The sequence below is a fragment of the Mus musculus genome, chromosome 12 (assembly GCF_000001635.26).
Source record: "Mus musculus strain C57BL/6J chromosome 12, GRCm38.p6 C57BL/6J".
In the NCBI taxonomy this organism is placed as follows: Eukaryota; Metazoa; Chordata; class Mammalia; order Rodentia; family Muridae; genus Mus; species Mus musculus.
In genome coordinates, this window is record NC_000078.6 from 58,642,131 (window position 1) to 58,651,317 (window position 9,187).

General features: G+C 37.8%; 1 long non-coding RNA gene across 1 annotated transcript in view; it reads left to right on the plus strand.

Moving 5' to 3' along the window:
- The window catches only part of Gm30687, a 212,106-nt gene extending 205,201 nt beyond the window's left edge, over positions 1-6,905 (plus strand). The window contains exons 2-3 of the long non-coding RNA XR_381631.1: positions 6,096-6,160; positions 6,769-6,905. This is a non-coding gene — a long non-coding RNA (predicted gene, 30687). The remainder of the gene's footprint in view (positions 1-6,095; positions 6,161-6,768) is intronic.
- The last annotated feature ends 2,282 nt before the right edge of the window (positions 6,906-9,187 follow it).

The following is a 9,187-nucleotide window of genomic DNA, read 5'->3' on the forward strand; positions in this document are numbered from 1 at the left end:
AAGTACGGCATCTAAAAATAATATACATACCCTAATTGACCCTAAAAATCCCACCAGGGAACTCCTACAAATGAACACAGAAAAATCAATTGATTTCCTATATACAAATGACAAAGAAAGAAATCAGGAAAACAATACCATTCACAATAGTTCAGAAAATGTATTGGGATAACTCTTACCAAGCAAGTAAAAGACTTTTATAATAAAAACATTAAGACATTATAGGAAGAAGTTGAAGAAAATGCCAGGATATAAAAAGATCTCCCAAACCCATGAATTGGTAGGATTAATATTATGAAAGTGGCCATCCCATCAAAAGCAATATACAGATTTAATTCAATCATTCAAAATTTCAACAATTCCAACAGTTATTCACAGAAATTCAAGAACACTGCTGGAAAATTAAAATTAAAAAACTACTGGAGGCAACACAATCCTTCTTTCAAGTTATACTACAGAGCCACAATAACAAAAACAGACACACTGATCAATTAATTAAATTGAAATTATACATAAGTCCATATACCTATGGTCACCTGAAATTTTATAAAGAATTAGAAAATAAATACTGGAGAAATGCTAGCATCTTCAACCAGTGGCTCTTACCAAACTGGATGACTTCAAGAAGAGTGCAAATAGATCCATGCATTTCCCGAACACAAAACTCAATTCCAAATAGATCAAAGACATCAACATAAAAACAGAAGAAAAAGTGGGGAATAGTTGAACACATTGGCACTGGAAAGGCATTTCTAAACAGAACAGGAAAAGGTCTTTACAAATTATGTATCTAAATAGAAAGTTAATGTGGATAGATAAATAGATAGATAGGAAGATAGATAGATAGATAGATAGATAGATAGATAGATAGATAGATAGATAGATAGATAGATGGATAGATGGATAGATAGATAGACGATATATAAAAGAGAGACAGGCAGACACATTCACATGGATATACACATTATTTGTATATATACACATGTACATATATACATATAAACATTATATATAGAGAGAAATAAAAACACTGAACCTCAAGAAAACAAATAACTCAATTAAAAAATGAGGTACAGAAATAAGCAGAGAGTTCTCAAAAACGCAAGTGCCGGAGAAACAGTTTTAAAAATGTTCAAGATCCTTAGCCCTCAGGGAAATGCAAATCAAAGCTACTCCGAGATTTCATCTTGTACCAGACTGAAACACCAAAGTTAATAAAACAAATGACAGCACATGCTGGTGGTGAGGGAGCTGGGAAATGGGAACACTCATTCATTGCTGGTGGGTTTGTACAAACACTATGGGAGTAAGGATGGCAGTTTTTCAGGAAGCTGGGAATCAATCTACCTCGAGATATACACCACTCTTGGGAATATGTACAAAAACTCTACGAAGACATTTGTTCATCCACATTTGTTGCTGCTCTCTTCATAATAATCAGAAACTGGAAACATCCTAGATGTCCATCAATTGATGAATTAAAATATGTTACATTTATGCAATAAGACGTTATTTCAGCTCTAAGGAAAAAATTGAGATTATGAGAGTCACAGGTAAATGGATGGAGCTAGAAAAAGTCATTCTGAGATCAGTGCCTTGCCCAGCCCTCATCAAGAGAAGCTTCCTCTTGCAGTAGATGGGAACTAACACAGAGACCCACACCTGCATGATGTGTAGAGAGTGGTGGCTTCGGCATACTCAGTCCTAAATGTGGTGACTTCCTGAAACCCCTCCCATCAAGGCTCAGGAGTCTGTAAAGAAGAGGAGGCAGAAAGACTATAAGAGCCAGAAGTGAAGACTCCAAGGAAAGAGTATCTTCCAGGACAGAGAAACTTAATATATTTGTGAACTCTCAGAGACCGTGGCAGCATGCATAGCATGTGCACAGATTCAAGCCAGATGGGGTCTCAGCACTGCAAGGGGAATTGGTCACGTGCTTCACCCCTAAGCAAGAAGCTATGTGCAGGAAATGCCTGCTGACAGAGGGAAAACCATTTTCTCCAGGGCAGCCAGGCTCAGTATGTTAAGGATACTTCAGCACAGGGCCCGTGATCAATTATATTCTTTCAACATTTTGTCTTATTTTGCTTTGTTTTGACATTTTTGTCTTATTGGCCTTTTACTTGTTTATTTTCATTTCTTTGAGGGGTGTTTCTTGGGGATTTTTGGGTTTGGTTTGGTTTGGTTTGGTTTGGTTTGGTTCTCTTCATTCTGAGAGAGAGAAAGAGAACATAAAGTTGGGTGGATAGGTCATTGGGAGAATCTTTAAGGAATTGGTGGTAAGGAAAAGTGAAATCAAAATATATTGTGTGGAAAATGTTTTCAAGAAAAAATAAGCATAGGAAAATCATTTCATGTCTTATTAAATCCAAAGATGCTCCTAAGTGAACCCCTTCAAGTAAATCTCAAATCAATCAGGTGTGTTAAAAAAACAAAATGAGGTTTTCCTTTCTGAACCGTTTGGTCTCAGTAACTGGAAACTCCACCAGAAGCCATTCAAGTACATCATTCAGTAGATTATATGATTATTAAAGTGTGGTCTTTTGTGGTGTTTAATGAGCTGGAAACTCCATTTTTAATCTTGGCTAATGTTCTGTCAGGTGTCAGTCATCATTTTATTAATGAATCTGGACCATACTGTATATTAAATTGCTCTGAAAATTTATTAGATCAAGAGAGGAGCAAAAATAGCCAATCTTTATAGCCCATGGAGACAGAACTCATGGAAGATGTATTCTAACATCACAGTTGGAAGATGAATATGATAGTAAGAATAGCTGCAGAATTGCAGATAAGGCCACGAGAGTCATATCAGGAGGATAATCCTGAGAGTGGAACTTTGGTAGTCATTGTGACTTGTGCATAAGGTGACACGAGTCCAAAGCACAGTGATGACTTCCACATACTAGACACAAGGCCAGCAGTGTGAAATGTATATTCCCTATCCAAGTGGCACTTAAAAGTTAATTTGTGAATGATCTTAAGGAAAGGGAGATAATAGAACACAGGTGATATGAAAAAGGAAAAATGAACACTTTGGGGTGGTTTATGTGGGGGGAAGGTAGGGTTAAAAAAAACGGGCAGGGAGCAGAGAAAGAATAACTAAAACTAAGGACATTTGAAAACAACATATGAAAACCTACTGTTTTATACACACATACACACAAGTTTAAGTAGAATTACCCTACATGAGGCTGGGGGTAGCACTTTTCCCAGAAGCCATATATTGTCAATAAAAGGTCCAGTGCCAGGTGAGGGGTACCACCTGTCATGGGGTCCCAGAGAACCCCAAAATATAAACTGTTACCATTGCTCTTGGTTGCCCATCATAGCTTGATGGTAAGATTCTACTGCTGAAGACATTGCATACATTAATCATAAGACATGGATAAATCAAGCTAATACTGACCTGGAAGCTCCGTCCCTGATGCTTAGCTTTCATACTACTAAAAAATGCTACACAGGCTGCCAGGGTAGAAAAGCCATCTCAGCCTTGGCCAACTGTGAACACTGAGAGCTACAATAACGACTGACTTGGACATATAAGCCCATGAGTACATGAATATAGAATGAATAGTAGCATGAATGTTACAGTGATAAGCAACCACTTTCTGATTGGATTTAACAACTGTTTAGCAGGAGGAAATTTATAGTTGTACTTAAAAACGTGGCTAACAACTTGGCTGGAACACTCATAGGCCGCAGGGGTGAACCTATTACTGTTATTTTGTTAAATGAAATTAGTATCGAACTGTCTTTTAAATGTGTATCTTTAGAGCCATAAATTAGTGCTGCTATTTCTCAGTCATCATCAGAAAGGTGTGTTTGTGCAGTAGGTGGTGACTGGTGCAAAAGTTTATAACTGATCTAAGAGAGCATATGTCTGTGGGGAGCTGTTGACAGCTAATGCTGCTAATGGAAATAGAGTCAGTTTTCTTTAAGGGAGTGATCTCTGGTAGGTTGGCCATGCTCCAGGGGAGAACCACACACCCATTAGTAGCACTACTGAACTCAGTAGGTTATTTTAAAATGATATGAAGTTAGAAGGGAGATGAGGGAATCCAAGAGGACTTGGAGAGCATGGACCAAGGGTGAAAATGAACACAATATATTGTGTACATGTATAAAATTCTCAAATAGTAGATAAAAATATCACATTCAAAGTAACAATGCCTAAAAACATTTTAACATTCCATTTTATATTTTCTGTTGGCAAATTTGTGCATCTCTCTAGCCAACCAATTGGCTATTATCCTTTCCAACATAAGTCTTATTGCTGTATGGTATTTTATGTGCCAGAAAAAGCTAACATCCCAAACAATTTGTAAAGTAAGCACCTCTATAAAATCTCCTTTTTATTCATGCCATGCTTTTTTCTCAATTATACTCACTTTGGATATTACTTATCTTTTCAACAGTATTCTGGCATGTATTACTTAGCTTGTAATAAATAACTGTATGTGTTACTTTGGTATATGTCTTATGTATACCAATTCCTGGTCTGTTTTTTCCCATCAGCATCTAAACAAATTTCAGGTGAGAGACTAATGTGGATGATGGACCTTGTGTGCAATGACAACATAGAATGAGTCCAGTCACTGCTGCAAAAGAGCTGGTCAGTTGTGTAAGAAAGAAAACACCCAGTGTAACAACTAGACACACATTTTACTCTCGTCACTAGTGCAAGGTTTTCCAGTGGCTCAAGAACAGAAAGTAGGCAGCCCCTTACCCCAATGAGTCCTGGGGTAGAGGGAGAAAAATGTAAAACAAAGGAGGAAGCCCTATAGAGATGTATTTGCTCAAGTAAAGTGGTTACTTTTACTGACTGAAGTGGATCATATTAAGAGAAAGATGCTTATTTCTCAATATGTAGATGCCAGAAATAAAGACGCATGAAATAAAGGGAAATGAGCCAAAAAGAACTTTATAGTTTTCAAGATTTGATATTTTTGGTTATTTACACATCCACAAAGAGTTGATAATATACTCCCATTGTCATGCCTGCAGGGAAAGAACTCAGAGATAACAGACCGGGTCCACATAGTAAGGTCAGAGCTCAGTAAGGTCAGGGCGTTGACTGCTGACTGATAAACTGAGCAAATCTATAAATGTTTTTGGAACATGGGAATCTGAGGATTATAAACTTGAAAAGAAGGAAGCAGAAATAGTCCTACTGTTTTTTTTTTTTAAATTAGAGTTGAAAGTACTGGAATAAACCCATGGTTTTCAGTGGCTATCAAAACAAGTAGATACAGAAATGTAGAAAGATATATAGTAATACATGTTTATGCACATGGATACCCATATTCTATGGATGTGAAGATATGTATGCACTTGCAGAGATTGCCTCGGTCTGTTCACAGAGTACCTAGGGGCAGCAGCCCTTCAATTATACCAATGCACACATAACATCTAGAGCTTGGCTGTCAAATGATACCTTGCCAAAAAAAAAAAAAAAAACCAAAGGAGATCTAGGATAAATAGTTAATGTGGGGAGCAGATGAATTTATAGTCCTTTAAAACATCAGATCAAGGAAGCTGCCACTGGCCAAATATGAAACAATCAAATCCTCAAATAATACTCGTGATGATGAATTTTTAGCACATTAAATAGCATGTAAGGACCTATCAGCAGCAGTGCATGCACATACACAGTATCCTTGCTTACCCCAGGAAGTAATGAGATGAGGAAATAAATATTTAAACGCTTGTATAGTAACAAGTAACTCAGATATGAAACACCAATGGCTATTGAAACTAGTAAAAGTAAGGGTGGTACATTGTAGCCATCTCAAAACGCCTCTCTATAAAATATCCATTACAATAAAGAGAAGAAAAGTATGTTTACAGTAGAAAAACCTGATAGACATCTTCTAAACTAAGTGTAAAGATTAACACCTCTAGCAATGAGATAGACCAGCAACTGCCATCAAATAGAGTGAAATAAGAAGGCAGAACCATTGAACAAAAGTTTGAATCTGATCAGGAAGAAATATCCCAGGACTGTAATATTTGCAACTGCTTTGGGGATTACCAAAGATGTCTGAAGAGGTGGGTTTTTTGTTTGTTTGTTTGTTTGTTTGTTTGTTTTCCAGTTGGAGGTTTGACTGACCGATGAAGAGGGTGAAGTATATCACAGATCGTATAACATTACCATAAAGTAAGTTGAAAGGGAGTCTCTGTTAAAGATGCATATGTATCTTTAATATTGATTAATTTTCCTATAATTTAAAGTTATTTCATAATTAAAATTGCCATAAGTTGCCGTGATAAAAGCATTTGGGCAGTGTAAGGAAAGTGAGTTGGAGTTCAGGAGAGTCACATCTCCATAGTAACAGAGTTCCCAGATCTGTCTTCAGCATGTCTGTATCCTGAAAGCCCAGTCTGATCCTTCACATAACTGGGATGTGGTGGATGAATTCATTGGTTAATTAAACAGGGAGAAAAGGAGGTGTCATCCAGGAAAGGCTTCATAAACAAAACAAATGAGAAGAGAGGGCAGCGGAAGCACAAGGGACAGAGTCAAAGAATTACCCAGGTGTGAAAACAGAAGCCCATAAAACTCCGAGTGGCTGCAGTCTAGACGCTATTCAGAGATACAGGAATGGATCTGACTGGAAAAGTAGTTTGTACAAACAGACAGATGACCTTCAGTGTCGCTTTGAAGTGAGAAATGAAGTGTGAATTTAAAAGGCTTTGAGAGAGCTTGCTAGCTCTTGCTAAGAAAAATCAATTTAACTTTTCCCTGCCCTAAACTTTCCCTAACAGGAGTACCAGTGCTCAACAGAGGCTCTAAAGACAGAAGAATACAAGCAAAACTGGGCTCATCTACCATATTTCTCAGTGAGCTTGTGTTCCATGAAACCCTGTGTTAATAAATATATCATGATAGAATAACTTGGGGAAGGGGGATAACATTTGAAATGTGAATAAATAAAATAACCAATAAAAATAAAAATATTTAAAAAATAAAATATAATAGTAACTTTGGGTTACTAAATTCATCATATCACTCTCCTAAATAGCCTTTCACTAGGTTAATTCATATGAAAGAGAATACATCATTTAACATTGCTCTAGACCACCCATACCCGGCAGGATTGTGTAGAGCTGTGATTCTCTTCCTAACACTTCAGCCTTTAATACAGTTGCTTATGTTTTGGTGACCCCAATCATAAAATTACTTTTGTTGCTACTTAATAACTGTAATTTTGCTACTGTTATGAATTGTAGTGTATCTGATATACAGGATATCTTATATTGAATGGCTAAGAAAGCATCATTTTACCCCCCCCCCCAAGGGGTTGCCATCAACAGGTTGAGAACAGCTTTATCTACAGGAACTGTAAGTGTTTTTCAGACTTCAGTCTTTAGTTCAGTATTTAGAAAGGGATCGACACCAGGGATTTGTAAACAGACAGGCCAACTGGTCAACATGTGAGGACTTTAACTTCTATCAGAGATGAAGTGATGGAGCTCAATTGTGGCATGCCACAGAGCCTACTCCTCCTCCTCCTCTTTGGGGCTTGGTTAGTCTCCATTGTAACAGCTACAACCCAGAGATGTTGTAGAGAACATTAAGTTCTTTCCAAGACAGTCATGAGTTAGCCTCTTCATGGTGCTTGTATTAACTGAGGTTGGGCTACCATGCATATCAGGTGCCTTAGAGGAAGCTTGTAAGAGTTATTTATCGGTGGCTAAGGTTAGAGTCTATGTGATAGGAAGGTTAAATGAAAGAGAAAAAAAAAGAGAAAATGAAATTAGTAGAGAGAATGGTCCAGAGGCCAATTTGCTGGAGGCAGAAAGTGCCAGAGACCTGGACTCCATTTAACTAAAGCGATGGGAACACCTTCGTTGTTGAATGTACACATTCAAGGTCTGGTGCCTCTGCTGACAGAATTGCAAACACCCAGCCTAGAGGGCAATGACTGATGGCTTCTATGGAATTGAAATCCAGCAGGGTGTGAAGTAGGTATAGCACCTCTTCAGCATCTGCACTGTACAATCACCACATTGAAAGGTAAGTAAGTCCCATGCAAGCTTTGCAGATATTCATGAGCCAAACAGCTTTCTCCTGCACAGTCTGGCTATGCCTAATATAAGAACGAAAAACAACATGAACTTGATTATCTGAAAACAAGGAAAAAAGTGGAAGATAAGGAGGGTCATGTGATTTACCCTTCACCATACTGTAGAAAAGGGGAGGGTGTGGCGACAAAGGAGAAGGGAGGAAACATGTGCCGTATGCATGCAATTAAAATTTCTAAAAGAAACCTGGTCATCGCAAATATCTGTATGAGCAAAGCTCCCTGGGAATCTCCCGAGACCTTGGGAAGCTCACTGGACACCTTAGCATGTGCATCCCCCCAGTAGGGTTGGTAAGAGGGAAAGGGAGCAAAGAGCTTACTAAGCACTGCCACGTACTATGTGCTCTCAAGCAAGATCCCCTTGAGGAACTGTAGTTGGTAAGTTTGGAACAAGCAGGCTCTGTTCTCTCAAGTCCCACTGTGCTGAGGAGCAGTCCCCTCACATGCCTGTGTGATCCATGCGGCATACAGAGGTTGGAGGAATGTGTCAAACAGAATATATTTAGCAGTCTTCTAGAGAGGTGGTCACAACAGATGATGTAAATCTCAAACGCCTGATTGGACCATTTTAAGGAACAAATTGGTTAAAAAAAATTAGAAACCATCAAGAGTGATTAAGCCCAAATTGATGCTGAGGCAGCAAAAAAAAAATGTAAAATGTAAACTATACTATTATCAGCTACAGTCCTGATGCCCCAGTTAACAATATACTATTATTAACTGTCATCCAATGCCTTGCTTCAAGTCACCAGGTACATTCAACCTACATAACTCCATCTTTAAACACTTGGACCTACATCTCTTCATATTCTCCTACCTTCAGCCACCATTTTTTCTCTACTTTTGTATATTTGACTTGGTGTTTCAAATCCCACAATGTGTTTAAGAACACACAATGGTTTGCTTTTTTCTATGCAGTATTTGACTTAACATAGCAATCTCCAAATTAATATATGTTGATACAAATGTAACACTCTTCTCTTTCAACCCTGACCATTATACATACTACAAAACACATAATCATATATATGCACACACATATAGATATTTTTACCCAATCACCTGTCTATGGGCACATATTGTTACCATATCTTGGTTGT